This window comes from Odocoileus virginianus, chromosome 3 (assembly GCF_023699985.2).
Source record: "Odocoileus virginianus isolate 20LAN1187 ecotype Illinois chromosome 3, Ovbor_1.2, whole genome shotgun sequence".
NCBI lineage: Eukaryota > Metazoa > Chordata > Mammalia > Artiodactyla > Cervidae > Odocoileus > Odocoileus virginianus.
The window spans coordinates 50,796,485-50,818,118 of record NC_069676.1 but is presented as its reverse complement, the minus strand read 5'-3'; the positions used below and the strand labels follow the sequence as shown (position 1 = coordinate 50,818,118).

At 40.9% G+C, this 21,634-nt stretch overlaps 2 long non-coding RNA genes across 2 annotated transcripts in view; one reads left to right on the top strand and one right to left on the bottom strand.

The window, feature by feature from the left end:
* The window catches only part of LOC110149158 (uncharacterized), a 55,715-nt gene extending 44,551 nt beyond the window's left edge, over positions 1-11,164 (bottom strand). Inside the window, exon 1 of the long non-coding RNA XR_002317378.2 lies at positions 11,012-11,164. This is a non-coding gene — a long non-coding RNA (uncharacterized lncRNA). The remainder of the gene's footprint in view (positions 1-11,011) is intronic.
* A 107-nt stretch (positions 11,165-11,271) lies between these two features.
* LOC110149155 (uncharacterized) lies at positions 11,272-20,627 on the top strand. The gene is made up of 2 exons (XR_011484950.1): positions 11,272-11,501; positions 20,470-20,627. It is a non-coding gene; the product is annotated as an uncharacterized lncRNA (long non-coding RNA).
* Positions 20,628-21,634: the final 1,007 nt, after the last annotated feature.

Here is a 21,634-nt window from a genome sequence, read left to right as displayed (position 1 = left end):
CCTTGTCTAGGAGTTCCAAAACTATGTTGAATAATAGTGGCAAGAGTAGCTATCCTTGAGACCCATGCAGCTAAAGGAGGCTTTATCAGGAGTGACAGGTGGACCACTGGGACTCTTGGGGCTAGAAGAGGTGGCCTTGGTGGGGTGGGGCTCAGGTCCAGGATCTACACAGTCCTTGAAGGCTTTTTGTGGGAACAGGGCTCAGTCCTGGGACCTGTACAGCCAGAGGGGACTCTGGCAGGAGTGGGTCTCAAGCCCTGGGACCCCAACAGGCTTGCTAGGGCCTGAGCAGATGGGTGACCCTACCTGGAGGGGCATGTAAGCCTGTATAGGTGTGTGCCCCTACTGTTGCACAAGGAGGCCAGGGTGGCAGACAGGAAGGAGTGCCACAATGGTGGCCCCACGCTTTGTATACCACTGTACAATGGTGCCTCACCTCCGTGGTGTCCTGGAGCTCCTCCACCAACCTCCCTGGTGGAGAAGCCCATCCCCTACCACCACCATCAGTTGTCCTCTCTCTGGGTCCACTCCCCAAACCCCCCTTCTCCCCACAAGGAGATGCACAACTGAGGCTGAAGTGCCCAAGGCTGTGACATGTACTAATTATTAGAGAAATGCAAATCAAAACTACAATGAGTAGTTCACACCAGTCAGAATGGCAACCACCAAAGAAATCTACAATTAGGGCTTCCCTGGTGGTTCAGTGGTAAAGAATCTGCCTGCCAATGCAGGGGACATGGGTTCAATCCCTGGTCCAGGAAGATCCCACATGCCATGGAGCAACTAAGCCCTTGCACCACAACTACTGAGCCAATGCTCTAAAGTCCATGAGTCACAACTAAGCCTGCAATGCCGAGAGTCCATGTTCTGTAACAAGAGAAAACACTGCAACAAGTCCGCCTACCACAACCAGAGAGCAGCCTCAGCTCACCGCAACTGGAGAAAGATCACACACAGCAATGAAGACCCAGTATAGCCATAAATAAATAAATCTTTTAAAAAATATACAAACAAATGCCAGAGAGGGTATAGAGAAAAGAGAGCTCTCTTACAGTTGTTGGCAGGAATGTGGATTGGTGCAACCACCATGAACAGTGTGGAGGTTCCTTAAAAGACTAAAAATAGAGCTACCATGACCCAACAATCCCACTCCTGGGCATATGTGAAAAAACCTTAATTCCAAAAGATATATGCCCCTCCATGTTCATTGCATCATTATTTGTAATAGCCAGGACATGGAAGCAACCTGAATGTCCATCAACAGAGGAGTGTATAAAGAAGATGTGGCACATATATACAATGGAATATTACTCAGCCATAAAAAGGAACCAAAGTGTGCCATTTACAGAGATGTGGATGGACCTAGAGGCTATCATATAGAGTAAAGTCAGAAAAATAAATATCATATATTAACACATATCTGTGGAATCTTTAAAAATGTTACAGATGAATCTATTTGCAAAGCAGAAATAAGGATACAGGCAGAGACAACAAATGCATGGACACCAAGGGGGAAAAAAGGGGAAGTGGGATGAACTGGGAGATTGTGATTGACATATATACACTACTATGTATAAAATAGATAACTAATGAGAACCTACTGTATACACAGGGAACTCTACTTAATGCTCTATGGTGACCTAAATGGGAAGGAAGTCCAAAAAAGAGGGGATATTATGTATATGTATGGCTGATTCACTTTGCCACACATCAGGAAATAACACATTGTTTTTGCAACTATATCCAAAAAAAATTTTTTAAAAGAAAACGGAATATTCAAAACAAAAGAACTGTACAAACTGTAAAATTTAGGGGGAAAAAAGAAGAAAATCAGTCATAATCTCTTCATTAATTACCACTATTTACCACCACTGTGATATATTTTTAATGCATTTTTCCTGAGCATTTATATGTCTGTATATCTTTCAAATACATTTTACAATGAGAAGAGGAAGCTTAGGGGAATAAAAGCTGCAATATAAAAAAAAAAGGAAGGGCAAAATATCTGAATAGATGCTCCAAGGAATAAATACAGATGGAAAATAGATACATTTTTTTAAAATGACCATCATTAGTTATTAGGGAAATACGAAATAAAACCATAATAAGGTAACACTACAGATCTGTGAGTATGCTAAATAAAAACGAACAGATACAGGCATTAACATGGATGATTCTCAGAAGCACTGTGCTAAATGAAAGAAGACACACAAAAAGCTTCATTCTGTTCGGTTCTATTTACTGCATAGGGCATTTTGTAAACGCAAATCCATAGGAAAAGAAATGAGATCAGTGGTTGCCAGGGGCTGGGGATAAGAGAAGGTGTGGAGGGGTGCGTGTGTGTGTTATATGTGTGTTAGTAACTCAGTCATGTCCTACTCTTTGTGACCCCATGGACTATAATAGCCTAGCAGGTTCCTGTGTCCATGGAATTCTCCAGGCAAGAATTCTGGAGTGGGTTGCTATTTCCTTCTCCAGGAGATCTTCTCAACCCAGAGATCAAACCTGGCTATCTCACAATACAAGCAGATTCTTTACCATCTGAACTGGTAAAGAATCACAGGACTGGAAAAGGGCAGTTTTCATTCCAATCCCTAAGAAAGGCAATGCCAAAGAATGGTCAAACTACCACACAATGGCACTCATCTCACACGCTAGTAAAGTAATGCTCAAAATTCTCCAAGTGAGGCTTCAATACTACATGAACCGTGAACTTCCAGATGTTCAAGCTGGTTTTAGAAAAGGCAGAGGAACCAGAGATCAAATTGCCAACATCTGTTGTATCATCAAAAAAACAAGAGTTCCAGAAAAACATCTACTTCTGCTTTATTGACTATGCCAAAGACTGTGACTGTGTGGATCACAACAAACTGTGGAAAATTCTTAAGAGATGGAATACCAGAACACTTGACCTGCTTCCTGAGAAATCTGTATGCAGGTCAAGAAGCAACAGTTTGAACTGGACATGGAATAACAGACTGGTTCCAAATTGGAAAAGGAGTAGTCAAGACTGTATGTTGTCCCCTGCTTATTTAACTTATATGCAGAGTACATCATATGAAATGCTGGGCTGGATGAAGCACAAGCTGGAATCAAGATTGCTGGGAGAAATATCAATAACCTCAGATACGCAAATGATACTACACTTATAGCAGAAAGAGAAGAGGAACTGAAGAGCCTCTTGATGAATGTGAAGGAGGAGAGTGAAAAAGCTGGCTTAAAACTCAGTATCCAAAAAACTAAGATCATGGCATCTGGTCTCATCACTTCATGACAAATAAATGAGGAAACAATGACAGACTTTATTTTGGGGGGCTCCAAAATCACTTCAGATGGTGACTGCAGCCAAGAAATTAAAAGTCACTTGTTCCTTGAAAGAAAAGCTATGACCAATCTAGACAGCATATTAAAAAGCAGACATTACTTTGCCGACAAAGGCCTGTCCAGTCAAAGCTATAATTTTTCTAGTAGTCATGTATGGATGTGAGAGTTGGATTATAAAGAAAGCTGAGTGCCGATGAATGGATGCTTTTGAATTGTGGTATTGAAGACTCTTGTGAGTCCCTTGGACTGCAAGGAGATCAATCCGGTCCATCCTAAAGAAAATCAGTCTTGAATATTCACTGGAAGGACTAATGCTGAAGTTGAAGCTCCAATACTTTGGCCACCTGATGGGAAGAGTTGCATCATTGGAAAAGATCCTGATGTTGGGAAAGAAGGAAAGCAGGGAGGAGAAGGGGACGACAGAGGATGAGATGGTTGGATGGCATCACCGACTCAATGAACGTGAGTTTGAACAAGCTCTGGGAATTGGTGATGGACAGGGAAGTGTGGCATGCTGCAGTCCATGGGGTCGCAAAGCATCAGACACGACTGAGCAACTGAACTGAACCCTGAATGTGGTGATAGTCACATGTTTACATGACTGTGTATTAGTCTGTCAAATCTCTGAACTGCACACTTATTTTTACTGTAAGTATATTATACTTTAATAAACTTGAAGTTGAAAATAAAAAAACTTCAACTTACAGAAGCAAATATAATTGCTAGAAACAATAAGACAGAGACTTAATTGTCCTTATTTCTTTTTTTTTTCATTTATTTTTATTAGTTGGAGGCTAATTACTTTACAATATTGTAGTGGTTTTTGTCATACATTGACATGAATCAGCCATGGATTTACAAGTATTCCCCATCCCGATCCCCTCTCCCTCTCCACCCGATTCCTCTGGGTCTTCCCAGTGCACCAGGCCTGAGCACTTGTCTCACGCATCCAACCTGGCTGGTGATCTGTTTCACCCTAGATAATATACATGTTTCGAGGGTGGGATGTTTTGAGAGAACAGCATCGAGAAATGTCCTTATTTCTTAAAGAACATTAGGCACTTGAAAGAAGTTCAAATAAAGGCTCTCAGAAACTGTGACTATCACTAACATGAAAATTCAATTTTTCAACTAAAAAACCTGGTTTAAAGTCCTTTTTTAAAGTCCCACTGGCCCTGCTATGCAGGCCCTCACTATGGCCCACCTGAATTGCAGTAAAAATTTTCTAATTGATCTCCCTGAACACATCCTCCATACTGTTTTCCATACATTCTTTCTAAACCAAATCTGACCACACAGATCTCCCATTCAAAAGTCTCTGATGCTTTCCCGTACAATAAATTTTAAAAACCCAAAGGTCAGAAGACCCTTCCCAACCTAGTCTTAACGTAACCTCTTCAGGCTAACTTTCAGTTCTGCCCTCCTGAACACAAATTTTTAACTCAATATATCCAAGTACACATTAAGATCACATTACCTAGTCTACTTGAAGTTTCCACTTGATACCCCTCTGGGCCTCTGTACCATCTAGCTTATAGTATTCCCTCTACCTTAACTGCCCTTCTCTTCAGGTTCTCCTACACATATGTCATCTTGGAGGAGGCTTTTCGAGGTCTTCTCCCTCTCCTATGTTCCACAGTACACACTTTTATAGTGTTCAGCACACAGTTACAATATGTTTACTTGTTTGAACTCCCTAAAGTAAGATCTCCTCAAGGACAGGTATCATGTCTTAACTTAGCTCTGATTCTCCAGGGCCTAGCTATATTCTAACTGAATTAGTGCTTTGGTAGGCCAGACACTTGTAAAGGCAGTTGTTAATGAGTATTTCTTATTCAAGAAAAAGGATATATTTTTTCATATCACTAAAGCAGTGTGGAAAAAGCAACTGCTGAGAACCTACAAATACCATTTTCTAGTTGTTAAAACAGCATTCTAGGCTGATTTATGTTGAGGTTTGACAGAAAACAACAAAATTTTGTAAAGCAATTACCCTTCAATTAAAAAATAAATAATTTCTTAAAAACAGCATTCTATATTTAGATGAGAATGCTGTGAGAGGAAAAAAAAAAAAGTCAAGAAATGAAATCAGAAAGCTCACATGAGCTACTTACCAGCTGTGTGGTTTGGGGAAATTGTTAATCTTTCTGTATATACTTTCTTGATACATAAAATGTGAATATTAACAATGGGGTAATGTAAACCACCACAATGAAGTAACACACTGTGTAAGGGCTTTTGTGAATTTAGAACATAAACTGTAGCAATAATAAGGAAAAAAAAATATTATCTTCCAGAAGTCACCAAGATGGCAGAATAAAAAACCCTGTTCTCATCCCACAAACACACTAATTCAACAATTCACAAAATTGCTCATGAGAAATCTAGACACTAGCTTTTTTGAAAAGATAAACAAAATTGATAAACCTCTAGCTAGACTAAGAAAAAAGATAGAACACTCACAGTAAAATCAAAAATAAAAGAGGAGACATTACAGTTGATGCTACAGAAATTAAAAAGACCCTACTTATTAAAATTTTTATTTTTTTGGCCATGCTGCAAGACATGTGAGATCTCAGTTCCCTCACCAAGGATCAAACCCACATTTCCTGCACTGGAAGCACTTAACCACTGGAGTGCCAGGGAAGTCCCAAGACTCTATTTTTAATTTAATAAAAAAAATAATAGTCTACTATGAACAATCATACACCAACAAATTAGATAACTTAGGAGAAATGGATAAACTCCTAGAAATACACAGTCTACCAAAACCAAAGCATAGAGAAATCTACCTCAACATAATAAAGGCCATAAATGTGAAGGGCACAGCTAACATCATATTCAATGATGAAAAGCTGAAAGCTTTTCCTCTAAGATCAGAAACAAAGCAAGGCTGCTCATTCCAGCAACTTCTAGTCAACATGGTACAAGAAGTCCTAGCCAGAGTATTTAGGCAAGAAAAAGAAACAAAAGGCATCCAAATTAAAAAGGAAAAGTCTATTTGAAGATGACATGATCTTGTAGAAAACTCCACAAAAAAAAAAAAGTTAGGATAAACAATCTCATAAATTGCTGTACACAAAATCAACATGCAAAAATCAGTTCTATTTCTACACACTAACAACAAACTATCTGAAAACGAAATTAGGCTAACAATCCCATTTACAATAGTGGCAAAAAGAATAAAATATTTAGGAATAAACTTAACTAAGAAAATGAAAGAAAGAAAGGAAAAAAAGAAAATGAAAGATCTGCACACTGAAAAGTATAGCATATTGATGAAAAAATTTAAATACATAAACAAATGGAAAGACAGCCCCTGTCCATGGATCAGAAGACTCAATATTCTTTAAATGCCTATACTTAAATGCCTATAATTAACAGAGTGAGAAGGTAACCTAAAAAATGGGAGAAAATATTTGCAAACTATACACCCAATAAGAGGATAATTTCCATAATATATAAGTGGTTCCTACCGCTCAACAGCAAAAACACTAATAACCTGGACAAAAATGAGCTAAAGAGTTAAATAGGCACTTCTCCAAAGATACACAAATGGTTAACAAGAATATGAACAGATGGCTCAGCTTCAGTAAGTATCAGGGAAAGACAAATTAAAACCACAAACCTTGTACATGTTAGGATGGCTATTATCAAAAAGTCCAAAGACAACATGTTGGTGAGGATATGGGTAAACTGGAACTCTTGTATAATGTTCACAGGAATGCAAAATTGTACTGTTGCTACGGAAAACAGCATAGAGATTCCTCAAAAGATTAAAAATTGCAGTACCGTATGATCCAGCATCTCACTTCCGGGTGTATATCTGAAAGAATGGAAATCAGGATCTTGAAGAGGTATCTGTTATTATACCCCCAAGATCACAGCAGTCACTATTCACAGCAGCTACAATGTGAAAACAACCTAAAAGTCCACCAGGGGATGAGCAGATAAAGAAAATGAGGTATACATACACAATGAAATGTTATTTGGGCTTTAAAGAGAAGAAAATTCAGAAATATACAACAATATAAATGAACCTAGAATACATTATGCTGAGGGAATAAGCCAATCATAGAATGACAAATACTGCAAGATAGCACTTAAATGAGGTATCTAAAATAAGCAAACTTGTAGAATCACAGAAGTGAATGGTGGCTGCCAGGGGTTGGTGGGGAGGGGGTTAGGGATAAGAAGTTGCTAACCAATAGGCATAAAATTTCAGTTATGCAAGACTAATTAGACCTGACAATCTACTGAACACTGTGTATAGTTATACTTTATTATACACTTAAAATTTTGTTAAGAAGGTGGAAAAAAAATTACTTTTTATTTATTTTTTTTGGTTCACAGAACCCTCCTTTAAGATAAGAGGTTATAATGTTAATAAATAGTTTGGAAATACCTTCAAAGTCAAAACCAGGGTGACTGATAAAGCAAAGAAGTTTTGCCACTCGATGAATTTGTAGCACTGAAAACAGTCTGGGAGTGTTACAAAAAAAAAAGACTGGGGCATTAAAACAGACTAGGGCAGGGGAATGTACTCAAAAGACTAAAAATAATTTTTAGTTTTTATCTAAATTATGGATTTTTCAATTATAGCTAGAACTTTCAATAAAACCCAAATGAGAGCCAGGAAATCTCAAGCCATAATGAAGAATTTTCAAAGATTAACCTATACATGAGAGTAAATAACACAACAGTAGAATTATTTAAACTGAAGCATTCAGGAGGTCAAAAATAAAAGATTTAGATAAAAATTCTGATTTTGCAGTGAAAAGACCTCTAATCCTAAAAATGTGAAAATATACCTCCTACCATCAACAACAGTGTGTCAGCATTCTCTAGGATTGTTATAATTAAAAAGACAGACAATAAAGAGTGTTGGCAAGGATGTGGAGAAACTGGTACTCCTATACATTGCTTTGAGAATGTATTAATAAAATGGTGCACCCACTCTGTAAAACAATTATCATATGTCCCAGATATTCTACTCCTAGGCATATATTCAAGAGAACAGAAAAAACATTCTTACACAAAAACTTGTACAGGAATGCTCAGAGCAGCATTATTCACAATAACCAAAAGATGTAAAAAACCCAACCCAAACATCCATTAACTGATGAAAGATAAATAAAATGCTATATACATATACACATATGTATATATATACACACACATCTATACACACACAATGTAGTATCATTCAGCCACAAAAAGGAATGAAGTACTGTTACATACAACATGGATGAACCTTGAAAACATCTCAACTGAAAGAAACCAATTACGTGAGAACATATACTGTATGATTCCATTTATAAGAGATGTCCAGAGTAGGCAAATCCAGAGAAAGAAAGTAGATTAGTGGTTGTCAAGGGCAAAGGATGGAGGGAGAGAGGGAATAATTGCTAATGGGCAGAAAGTTTCTTTTTCAGTTGATGAAAATGTTCTGGAATTAAGACAGTCCTAATGATGCAAAACTTTATGAATATACTAAAAATCACTGAATTGTACACTTTGAAAGAGCGAATCTATCTCAGTTTTTAAAAATACAGTGCATCAGAATAGGGTGATCCATCTGATTAAACAAGGCATAAACTTTGTGACCTGGGGACCATGAACAGTTAGCTGTTTCCTACTTAGATATATCACAAATTACACACCTTCTTGTAGCCAAGATTCAAAAGACAGATGCGGTCAAATCACAAACAAGAATCAGAAAGCTGGTATGATACCACCTTTCATATACAAAGCAGCCAGCCAGTCAGCTGAAAGACTGATCTGCTGAAACTTCTTTTTTCATTGTTGTGCCCCCAAGAATTCATAAAAAAATACAGTTAAGTACAGAGCTGAAAAAATGTTTTTCCCAAGAGCTCCTTGCTCTAGCCACATCCATTTTTGGTCTTCAGTACCACAGGAAGAACATCTCAGCATTAATTTTACCTTGAATACGACTGTTTCCAGAATATACTAAATTACTGAGTAAAGTGTCTTGGAAGAAATGGTGTTCTCTGTGTCTATAACATGGGAATAAGGCACTGTAATAAACATCCTAAAAGGACTCACTTTCCCTACCAGTTATGGGAATATGGGAAGAAATTTGTCCCAAGCATAATAATTAGTATCACCAATGGTATTCAATAATCTAGAAAAGAGCTGTTGACTTCAGAGAGTCAACAAAGGGTCAATTAACCAGAATATTAAAATTCACTGACAAGAGCTTTTAGCACTCCATTTTTAAAGAAAAAGTATTATGCCTTTAGCATTCACACTCAAAATCCAAAATTGTAAGAAGTTAGCAGGGGCTCTTACAGTCAACACAGACACTCAAATCAAGCTTGTAGTACCGTATATTACATGTGCTTCAGAGCAGAGGCCTATGTTTGTGTTGATCACCTATCTCCAGGGCTTAGCACATGTGGCTGGGTCACTTCAGTAGTGTCAGGCTCCTCAGTTAAAGGGATTTTCCAGGCAGGAATACTGGAGTTGCTATGCCCTCCTCCAGGGGATCTTCCAGACTCAGGGATCAAACCTGCTTCTCTGGCACTGGAGGCAGATTCATTACTGCTGAGCCACTGGGGAAGCCCAGGCTTAGCACAGTGATTAGCATTTTATTAGCAATATTTCTTAAACTAATGTTTGATGAAATTCAATCTAAAATAATGACTTTAAGCCTCTGTAAATCAAGAATTTAAAAAATATTACCTGTCCACCTTATATATCTACTTACAAACACACGAGGAGAACTTCCAGAGTGGTTTTTCAAGCTCCCTTTTAAAGCATGACTACACTCACTCTTTCAAGAACAAATTAAGAAAGTACAAAGAAATAAAAAATAATTGACTATCATGTTTGCATCTGCAGCAAAGGATGGGCTGGGATAAATTAAACACTTTATTTGCCAGGCTACCCACTGGAAGAGACTGATTATTCTCCTCTGATCCCATAAGGTTAAGATGAAGTCATTTGTTCTCAGGTTCTACTGACAAGCTGGTCACAGGTGTTTACAATGAAACTCCCGTATAAACACCAAAAGGATAAATCCTAATTGTTTCATTAACAGATTACACCTGTGGTGAAAAGGGATTCCTCTGGCTTGGGGCCAAACACCCACTTTCCAATAATGAAGGCTCTATTATTAGTCAGCACTACAGTACCATGTTCTAACCGTGTAGCGTCAACAGGCAACGGTTACAAGTTGTGTAAAAACTCGTCTAGGCTTTGGGCTCTTAGGTAAAAGATGGAATCATCATTGCGGTTGGCTTCTGGGATGAGTGCAAGGACGAAATTAACTTACGTATATGTAAAACACCTGGCACAAGAAAGCAGCTACTCAAAAACGTAAATCGCCTCCCTGAAGTGGTCACTACTATCAGAGGCACACACACAGATACTCCATAAAGGTTTTCCACAAAAGGTTATCAGCACATGCATCCAGGATGCAAAAAAAAAAAAAAAAAAAAAAAAAAAGGTGTCCCAGTACTCAGGGAACCTACAGCCAAGATCAGGAGCTGGGCAGCCTGAGTGGCTGGACAGAGTTATAACTGGGCAGGCCCAGCCGCCAACTCCTGCCTCACCTGTGCCAGACAGACACCACACACACGGAGGCAAGTACTTTAAAAACTCGACTGCAAGCGCTAGAAACGCGACTCAAACCAGCTTAAGCAATACTAAAAAAAAACTGTACCTCACAGAGGAAGATGGTGAGGCTCGAAACCAGCTTCTTCCCTCACTCTCCTTTGCACACGCATGCCTTCCGCCAGGACGGGTTCTCCCTCGGGCTGCAACATGGCGCCTATCAGTTTGCCTGCTGTGGAGAGGTGGGGCTTCCTCCCGAAGACTTTACTTTAGTACAAAGACTGACGTTTGTACTCACTTATCATTGGCCCAAACTGGCTTGGGCCTGCCCACCCGTCAACCAATCAGTAACAAGAGAGCGCCAACTAATCATGATTGACTGAAAACCTACTCTATGAATGGAAGAGACGCTTGAGCGTCAATTCCAAGTGTCTATTACAAGCCACTCAGTAAATGACTATTTGGTGAAAAAATAAAGTAATGAATGGCTGAATCTACAAATACAATGGAATTTGTGCTCCTTTTGAAGGATTTCCGCCCCTCTGGGGAAGGATGTGAGAGTGCTGCTTTCAGTTTGAGTTCCACATAATTAGACTCATGTGAGTATACCCAGAATGATTTCCTTGGGAAGCTGTCAGCAATTAAGCATAGACCACTATTAATATTACTAAGCAAGTAATACAAGTCAGGCACTACATGGAGTGTAACTTGGGTTTGAGAGCATAGGATTGGAGTGAGACAGGCCTGGGTTCAAATCCTTTCTCTACCATTTATTAGGTATGTAATCTTGGACAACTTGCTTAACCACTGGACCTCTGTTTCCTCATATGCTGAATGGAGAAATCATATTTCCTACCTCACAATGTTTTTGTGAGAATTCAATAAAACATAGGTGAAATGGTCAGTATACTGAATGTTTAATAGATGCTAGCCATAATTACCATTCATAATAAATTCATCCCAAATCACCTTTAATTTCAATATAAACTACTCAGAACTAGGAGAGGAAAGGCACCTGTTCTCTGTCTCATAAAGCATTAAAATAGTCATTTTATTAACTGGAAGGACTCAGAGTAGGCAGGCTGTTCTCATGTAAGATATACCTGGTCCTATTCTGTGATAATGCCATTCTGGATGCCCTTCCCCGAAGATGGCATGTCACTACTACGTTTCTCTGTTTAAAATCTATATATTTACCCAAGAGAAATTAAAAATCTATGCCCTGGCACTTCCTTGGTGGTCCAGTGGTTAAGAATCTGCCTGCCAATGCAGGAGACATGGGTTTAATCCCTGGTCTGGGAAGATTCCATGTGCCATGGGGCAACTAAGCCCTTGGGCCACAACTACTGCATCCGCAGAACTCTAGAGCCAGCACGCCACAACTAGTGACCCTGGTGTGCTGAAACTACTGAAGCCCATATGCCTACAGCCCATGTTCCTCAACAAGACAAGCCACCACAATGAGAAGCCTGTACACCGAACAAAGAGTAGTCCCTGCTCGCCAAAAGCCCCTGTGCAGCAGCAAAGACCCAGCACACCCAAATATAAAGAAAAATTTGTTTAAAAAAGAAAGAATATATATGCCCTCACAAAGGCTTGTACATGAATGTTCATAGAAGTAAAAAAATTAAAACAAACAAAAAAAGTAAAGAACAAGTACTCATTAACAGTGAATGGATAAGCAAATTGTGGTATGTTATTAAAATGAAATGCTACAGGTAGTAAAAAGGAGTAAACACTGAAACATGCAACAACATGGATGAATCTCAAAACCATGTTGAGTGAAAGAAGCCAGACACAAAATAGCACTTACTGTATGATTTCATTTATGTAAAATTCTATAAAAGGCAAACTAATTTATACTAACAGAAAGCAGATCATTGGTTTCCTGGGGCCAGGTGTAAAGAACAGGTGGAGACTGAGATGAGGCAGAAGGGAATTTTGAGGGGGTTATGGAAATGGTCAGTATCTTGACTGTGGTGCTGGTGGTAGTTATAATAATGTATATATTTTTCAAACCTCAAACTGTTCACTTAAAATGGGTGCATTTTATCACATGTAAATCAGCTCTCAGCTGACCACATCACTGTTTGAATTCTCTGTAGACAAGGCACCTCTGTATTGCTGGCCCTAGTGCACACTGTCCCCTCCCACCCCATACCCCATTCCCCATCTCTATCTTGGTCTGATACAGTCAATGAAAAGGAAACATAGATTCTGAACTGCATATGACTGCAGAAAAACTAACAACAAAAAACTAAAATCATGGTATCCAGTTCCATCACTTCATGGCAAATAGATAGGGAAACAATAGAGACAGTGACCGGCTTTTTCTTGGGCTCCCAAATCACTGTAGATACTGACTGCAGCCATGAAATTAAAAGACGCTTACTCCTTGGAAGAAAAACAATGGCAAACCTAGACAGCATATTAGAAAGCAGAGACATTACTTTGTCAACAAAGGTCTGTCTTGTCAAAGCTACGGCTTTTCCAATAGTCATGTATGGACGTGAGAGTTGGACCATAATGAAGGCTGAACACTAAAGAATTGATGCTTTTGAACTGTGATGTTGGAGAAGACTCTTGAGAGTCCCTTGGACTGCAAGGAGATCAAAGCAGTCCATCCTAAAGGAAATCAGTTCTGAATATTCATTGGAAGGACGGATGCTGAAGCTGAAGCTCCAGTACTTTGGCCACCTGATGGGAAAAGCTGAATCATTGAAAAAGATCCTGATGCTGGGAAGAATGAAAGCAGGAAGGAGAAGGAGATGACAGAGGATGAGATGGCTGGATGGTATCACCAACTCAATGGACATGAGTTTGAGCAAGCTCCAGGAGATGGTGAAGGACAGAGAAGCCTGGTGTGTTATCTGCTGTAGGGGTTGCAAAGAGTCAGACATGACTGAGCAACTGAACAACAACGACTGCAGAGAGACTCTAATTCAATCATTCCATTTATCAGTGAGGAACTAAAACTTGGAGAGCAAATAAAGTTGGACAAGGTCTGACTTACATTGGTTCACAGAAACAATAAAAAGGAGCAGCAGAGAGCCTGAGTAACCCTTAAAAGATGACCTACAAAAAATAAAAATCCTTCATGGGCCTGGGGCATTTCTGAGCCAGTGTTCTCTGCTATCCACTGAGTGTGTGTATGGGTGGGGAGATTTTTCTAGCCCACTGCTTTCATGCTCAATGATTCAGCCACATCCATTGGCTCAAAGGACTAGTCTATTTTTATCCAGGCAGAGATACTGGCACTTGGACCAGGTTCTTGTTTCAAACACAGTTGAATAGCTGGGTTGGAGAAGCAGAGACCTCACTAAATGCCTTGTACCTGCTCACACTGGCTTATGTCGTCTTAAGATCAGGAGTTCTCAGAAGGGCTTCTGTGGTTGAAAAGCTAAGAAACTCCCTAAAATAGTTTACAGATAGCTCTGAATTACGGGTCCACCAGCAGTTTTAGTTTTGCATATGTTGATAAGGGACAAGATTTAGATGCTAGACCTGACCCTCCCTGATCAAAGTTAGATGACTGTTTTGGAGCAATAAATTCCCACTGCATTACCCATCCCTCTCCCCATCCCCTTAGTCACTCTTATCCTGGGTTAGTTACAAACAAACAGAAAAGCTGCTCTCTCCATTTCTGCACACACCCTTCATTTGGTCTTGCTGGGCAGTGAATTGCTGAAACAAGAACCTTGGATGAGAAGGAAGGGGTAGAGAAGGACAAAATTGCTGTGCTATTAGATTTACTTTCTGTTGGGGGGCATTTGTCCCTAGATGAGTGTTTATAAGTGAGATCTGGTGTCTGAAGGTGTCTGGGTTCGAAAGCCAGCTCCATCAGTTCCAGGCTTTGCGAGCTTGGACGAATCATTCTGTGCCTCAGTCTGGTCATCTGTAAAATGGAGCCCATCGTACCAGTTTCACAGGGTGCTAAAGTGAAAGGCAGACCAGTTCTCTCTTTAGTGTTTATGGAACGACAGTTATCAGATCACATTACTGCCTGCCAAGTTCCTTTCCCACATCTCCACACTCACACAACCCAGCAACACGGCTCAAGGGCACTCACTGGGTCACTGACTTGATCAGTGGTACCACTTGGGCTGAATTCCAGACATCCTGGGTCCCAGACCTGTACTAATGTCTTTAATGGCTCCGAGCTACACTCACATTTACCAGAAATACATAAATTAGATAATTATGGCTGGCACAAAACAGGGCCCGAGGAAGGTCAGGCTGAAGCACACAGAAAAACTCCTCTCCAGTGCTGCTCCCGCTCTGGCTGGGGCAGAGGCCAGCAGGCCCTCAGCAGCTGGGCGTTAAGCAGGGAGAAGCATAAAGCTAGGCCTTCGGAGTTAGCAGCTGTTCTGCCTGGCTGTGGCCCCCCAGCTTCACGCAAACTTAATTGCTTTCTTTTCTAACAATGAAGTAGAGGCCAGGTTTTCTAAGTCTTTTCCCAGCTGGAAGGGCTCCATCCTGCAGCAAACAGTCCTTCATTCATCCTGGAAGAATCTTCCAAACTCTTCCTGGGCCAGTAAATTGCCTATAGAAGGCTTCTGCAGCCAGAGCAGTCAACTGTCTTCCAAGGGAATTTTTCTCCTTTATGGCTGAAGTCTGGAGTGGCTGGGGAGGGAATGGTTTATATCCTACTTTGCTGATCCCAACAGGACGACCATGGGATGAGGCCCTTTCAGCCACCCTGTTCTTCACAGATGGAGCTTTCTTTGAGTCATAGCTTAAAAGGTGACTCCTCCTTAGAGCCCTCCCTGACCCCACACACCCTTCCGGCACCAAGAATGTCTTCTTCACAACTCTCACAGCTTTCATTTTTATTCATTTCTTTATTGGTGCACATTTGCCTAACGTAATTCATTTGTTCACAGCTGTCTTCTCTACGGGACTGTGAGGAGAGAAGAGGTCGGATCTGTCTTAATTACAACTGGAATTCCAGGATTTAGCATCATGCTAAATCAACACCTGTAGGTGGGTATTGAGTGAGTCTCACATACATCACTTCTTTGGGCTTCAGCAATTCTCTGGCAACAAAGGACAAGCTTCTGGCTTTCCTTACAATACTAAACCCTGTGAGCCTATGAGGAGAGGGCTACAAAGAGCCAGACAAGTTAACCTACATGAGTCAGGCTCCTACATATAAGCAAAAACTGAGGGAGGGCTTCCAAGTTTCCAGCTGGCAGTTATGTTCAAAGGCTGTGCCATGCTGTTGTCGGATGACTGACTGCAGATGCCCTCACACCCTCAGCAAGGTTAGAGCCCTCACAGGAATGGAAATTCCTGGCCAAAATGCAACTGGAGGTTTAGCATTCCACAGCAGTTGAACAGAAATGGTACCAGGGAGAAAGAACAATAGTGATTGGACACACTGAGCCCGCTCTTCAGCTGAAGCATCTTCTTCTGTGTTTGGGGCTCTACCTCTGCCCTCCAGTCCCCCAGGCCCCTTGCCCCTGCCCCCAGACCCTGGACTGAAAGCTCAGGCAGGCAGGAGTCCCTGGACCCAGCCCCAGTCTCTGGGCTCAGAAGGAGGAGATAGTCTTACTGCAGACTCAGAGAAGTGTCTGTTCATGGCACAGACTAAGGATGTCATTTCCAACCGGTGGTTCATAAGTGCCAATAGAAAGGTCCTCCTCCTTCCTGTGGGCTCTTTCTAGTCCTGTATTTTAACCCAAAAGAGATCCTCTGTGGGATTTAGCTAATCGAATAAACCCCTCTCTTCTGCCCTTTGTCGTGCAGTTCAAAGCAGTTTACACCCATACTGAAATCAAAATGCACTGACCCTTTGAATTGTGTAAGAATCCCTATTACAGCTACACTTGTGTTTAAAGTATGAAAGGACAACTTCAAGAACATTTAGTGAAAACTTGTAATAACAAAAGATTGAAAGGAGCTTAATGTCCATCACCAAGAGATGTTAAATAAGTAAATAACTACTTCCACATGTTGATGCAGCCCTATGTACCCGTTAAAAAGAAAGGTTTCTGGAGGAATCAACCATCCTGACTTCAGACTATACTACAAAGCTATAGTCATCAAAAGAGTATGATACTGGCACAAAAACAGAAATAAAGATCAATAAAACAAGATATAAAGTCTAACAAGCACCTATAGGTACCTTATTTTTGACAAAGGAGGCAAGAGTATACAATTGAGAAAAGACAGCCTCTTCAATAAGCAGTACAGGGGAAACTGGACAACTGCATGTGAAAGAATGAAATTAGAATACTCCCTAACACCATACACGAAAATAAACTCAAAATGGATTAAAGACCTAAATGTAAGGCCAGAAACCATATAACTCTTAGAGGAAAACATTGGCAAAACACTCTTGGACATAAATTGCACTTTGACCCACCACCCACCTCCCAGAATAATGGAAATAAAAACAAAAATAAATAGGACCTAAATAAGCTTAGAGGTTTTTGCACAGCAAAGTAAACTATGAACAAGATGAAAATACAACCCTCAGAATGGGAGAAAATAATTATAAATGAAGCAACTGACAAAGGATTAATCCCCCAAATACACAAGCAGCCCATGAAGCTCAGTATCAGAAAAACAATCAATCCAATCAAAAAATGGAGAAGACCTAAACAGATGTTTCTCCAAAGAAGACATACAGATGGCCAATAAACACATGAAAAGGTGTTCAACATCATTCATTATTAGAGAAATACAAATCATAACTACAATGAGGTATCACCACACGATGGTCAGAATGGCCATCATCAAAAAATCTACAAACAATAAATGTTAGAGAGGATGTGGACAAAAGGGAACCCTCTTGCACTGTTGGTGGAAATGCAAATTGATACAGCTGCTATGGAGAACAGTATGGAGATTCCTTTAAAAAAACTAGGAATAAAACTACCATATGACTCAGCAATCTCATGACTGGGCATATACCCTAAGAAAACCATAATTGAAAAAGATACATATACCTCAATGTTCACGGCAGCACTATTTACAACAGGCAGGACATGGAAGCAACCTAGATGTCCATCAACAGATGAATGGATAAAGAAGCTCTCGTACATATATACAATGGAATATCACCCAGCCATAAAAAGAGATGAGTGTGAGTCAGTTGAACTGAGGTGGATGAACCTAGAGCCTGTTATACAGTGAAGTGAGTCAGAAAGAGAAAAACAAATATACTAATACATATATGCAATCTAGAAAAATGATACTGATGAAACTTTGGGGCAGGAATACAGGAAATAGTTCAAGGGAGAGACAGATCATAAATCCTGAATGCCAGCATGTGACATGAAGAGGGAGAATCCAGTCAGGAACAAACACGCAGATGTAGAGAATGAACTTGTGGACACAGGAGGGAAGGAGAAGGTAGGATGAACTGAGAGAGCACTGAAACATACCCGTTACCATGGGTAAGACAGATAGCTGGTGGCAAGTTACTGTATAACGCAGGGAGCTCAGTCAGTGCTCTGTGATGAACTAGAGGGATAGAATGGAGGTTCAAGAGGAAGAGGATATATGTATACTTATGGCTGATTCATGTTATTGTATGGCAGAAATGAACAAAACATTGCAAAGCAATTATCCTCCAATTAAAAATAAATTTAAAAAACCCATCTTGGTTACTTCCAATTTAGCCAATTAAGGTTAAAGCTGCTATATACATTTAAAGAAAAACAAAGGTCACTGTATTGATATAGAAAAATTCCCAAGAATATTAAAGAAAGCAGGATACAAAAGAGTGTTTAGAGCAAGGTTCCCCAGTAGTTCAGTGGTAAAGAATCCACCTTCAGGAGATGTGGGTTCGATCCCTGGGTCAGGAAGACCCCTTGGAGGAGGAAATGGCAACCCACTCCAGTCTTCATGCCTGGAGAATCCCATGGACAGAGGAGCCTTGTGGGGTACAGTACATAGGGTTGCAAAGAGTCAGACACAACTTAGCAATTAAGCATGAGATCATTTACCTTAAAATTAAAATATGTTAAGTGCCTGCTACATGTGTTGAATTATATCATCCCCAAATTCTTACATTGAAGTCCTAACCCCCAGTACCTGTAAATGTGACCTTACTGAGAAGACAAGGTAATGAATTAAAATAAGATCATGAGGTTGGACCCTAATTAAATATGGCTGGTATCCCTATAAAAAGGGGAAATGTAGACACAGACACGCACAGAATAAGAACACCATGTAAACACAAAGGCAGAGATTGGGGTGTTACATCTATAAGCCAAGGAACGTCAAAGATTGCTAGCAAGACATCAGAAGTTAGGAACAAGGCATGGAACATACCCTCCCTCATAGCCTTCTGAAGCAATCTACCCTGCCGACACCTTGATTTCAGTCTTCTAACCTGCACCAGCCTTGGTAAACTTATACAGTCTGTGTGTGTGTGTGTGTGTGTGTGTGTGTGTGTGTGTGTGTGTGTGTGTGTGTACAAATATACACACAGAAAGTCCAATGATATGGGTTGCCTCTAGGGAGGGAAACAGGTGGAACAGAAAATTTTCACCTTCAAAGTTCCTCCAAACTCCCCCTGCCCACCAATAAGTCATTATACATACAAGCGAATAAAAGTAGCCTTCAGGAGACTACATTCATCACTGAGAAAATCACCAAGTCTTGCCAATCTAACCTTCAGGTATCAATATGCTTTAACCTCTGGTGCCAAGTCTGACCCCCATGAGGGGTCGTTTCTAGGAGTGCTGTCTTGACAATGATGTCCAGGCCCCCACTGGGCTCAGAGGATGGGGGTTTCACAGTATGTTAGCATTTCTGCCAGGTGCAGAGGGGATTGCCAGCCCCGACCTGTCCCATTATCGGTTCAGGCTGGAAATTTCAGCTGGTTTGGGAGTGTAGCATGTAAGTCATATTCATCTTCATGTAATGGGAAGCCTTATTATTTTGGAGATCTACTACAGTGTATGGGTCAGGACAGGTGGCTCTGGAACATGTGACAGGATGACTCAGCTCATGCCTGAATCTGGGCCAACTGTGTGTGAAGAAATCCTTCTTCCTTTTTGGAGTAAATGGGCAGATGGAGAGTCACTGTGTGAGTCACGAAGCCCGAGGCCCCGAATGGTTGTGCAGATGGAGAAAAATGAGATCCCATGCAGGAGGCGCCCACTTCCTCAGACGGTGGGGTCTGCCCCCTGCATGTACTGCATCTGCCAGAATGCACACCCTCCAAGAAGTAGACCAAGCCCTGGGAGCAGAGGGGCATAGAGACTTGGCATGACCATAGGCACTCCCTGGACCTTGGCCACCTCCCAAAGCAGAAATGCCCAGAGACTTGGAACAAAACTCAACGTGGAAGAAATTAGAACGAAGGCTGTTAAGTGAATGTCAGGGTCAGTTTAACCCTGCTCTAAATATCACAGGAAAACATAACTACGTGTCCAAGTTGACACCTCAGGTGTAAGCATTTTGTACCATTTACATATTATTCTGTCTCTGAGGGATAATAGCTAAAGCCTTTCTAACAAGTTCAGCTCTTTCTCTGATCCCATAGGAAGTAAATTTCCCCAGCCAGCAAATCCAGAATACATGTTTTTTCATTTTTGTTTTTCTTTTTAGGCCAGAGACATTCCTTTCAGAGATATGCTGAGAAGGAAGGAGATCAGGAAGACAGGTACAAGTTCACTTGAAAGAAAGTTGAGATCCTTGGACTGTACCTTTCATAGAACCAACATTCTAGCACGTAGGCAACAATATAAACTACATCAAAACGGTGACACAGTGGTGCTCTGACTATAGATATGTTATACACGTCCTTTCCCCAAGCCAGGCAAGTCCAGCTCTGAGAGTATGGAAGCCAACAATGCAGAACCCTTGATCATGAAGAGCGTGCAGTATAAATGCAGAAACAACCAACCGCAAGGCAGACTTGAGGGTTAGACTGACAAAGGCACAGAAAACTTGCTCTGGGAGCAGAGAAGAGGAAGAATTCCTTTCCAGAAAAGGTGACTTTTGGACTGAGTATGAAGAGTAAGTAAAGATTTTCGGGGTTAAAAAAGGAGGAGAAAGTAGAGTACAGACAGAAGGAAGACCTCATTCAAAGGTTCATTCACTAGTGAATAAGGAGCAGTCTGGGAACAAGTAACCAGTCTGGTGTGCCAGAGGGCGGACTTCAGGGCAAGAAGAAGCTGGCTAGATAGGCTGAGCTTTGCATGCCCACTCGGAGTCCACACTTCCTCCTTGAGTTGCTGGGGGAGCTAGCACAGGCTTCACCACTGTGGGAGTTATCACATTCCTGCTTTATAAGGTAACTTTGCCCTTAATGTGAAGACTGGATCACACTGGGGTGAGCTTATAGAAGGGAAACTAGGTAGGAGGCTACTGACATAGTCCAAAGGAGGGAAGGAGAAATCATAAAGGCTGAATGTCAACCTGTGATGTGAAGATGGAGAATCAGGTCTGGGCCATTTAGGATTTGGGATAGACCAGATAGCTCAGTTGGTAAAGAATCTGCCTGCAATGCAGGAGACCTGGGTTCAATTTCTGGGTCGGGAAGATCCCCTAAAGAAGGAAATGGCAATCCACTCCAGTATTCTTGCCTGGAAAAATCCCATGGACAGAGGAGCCTGGCGGGCTACAGTCCATGGAGTCGCAAGAGTTGGACATGACTTAGCAACTAAACCACCACCACCAGCCCTCCTAAAGGGAGAGTTCGGGGGAGGATGATTTTGAGATTTCTGACTTGTTTGTGACATCACCCAAAAGAGAGGGCATAGGAGGAAGT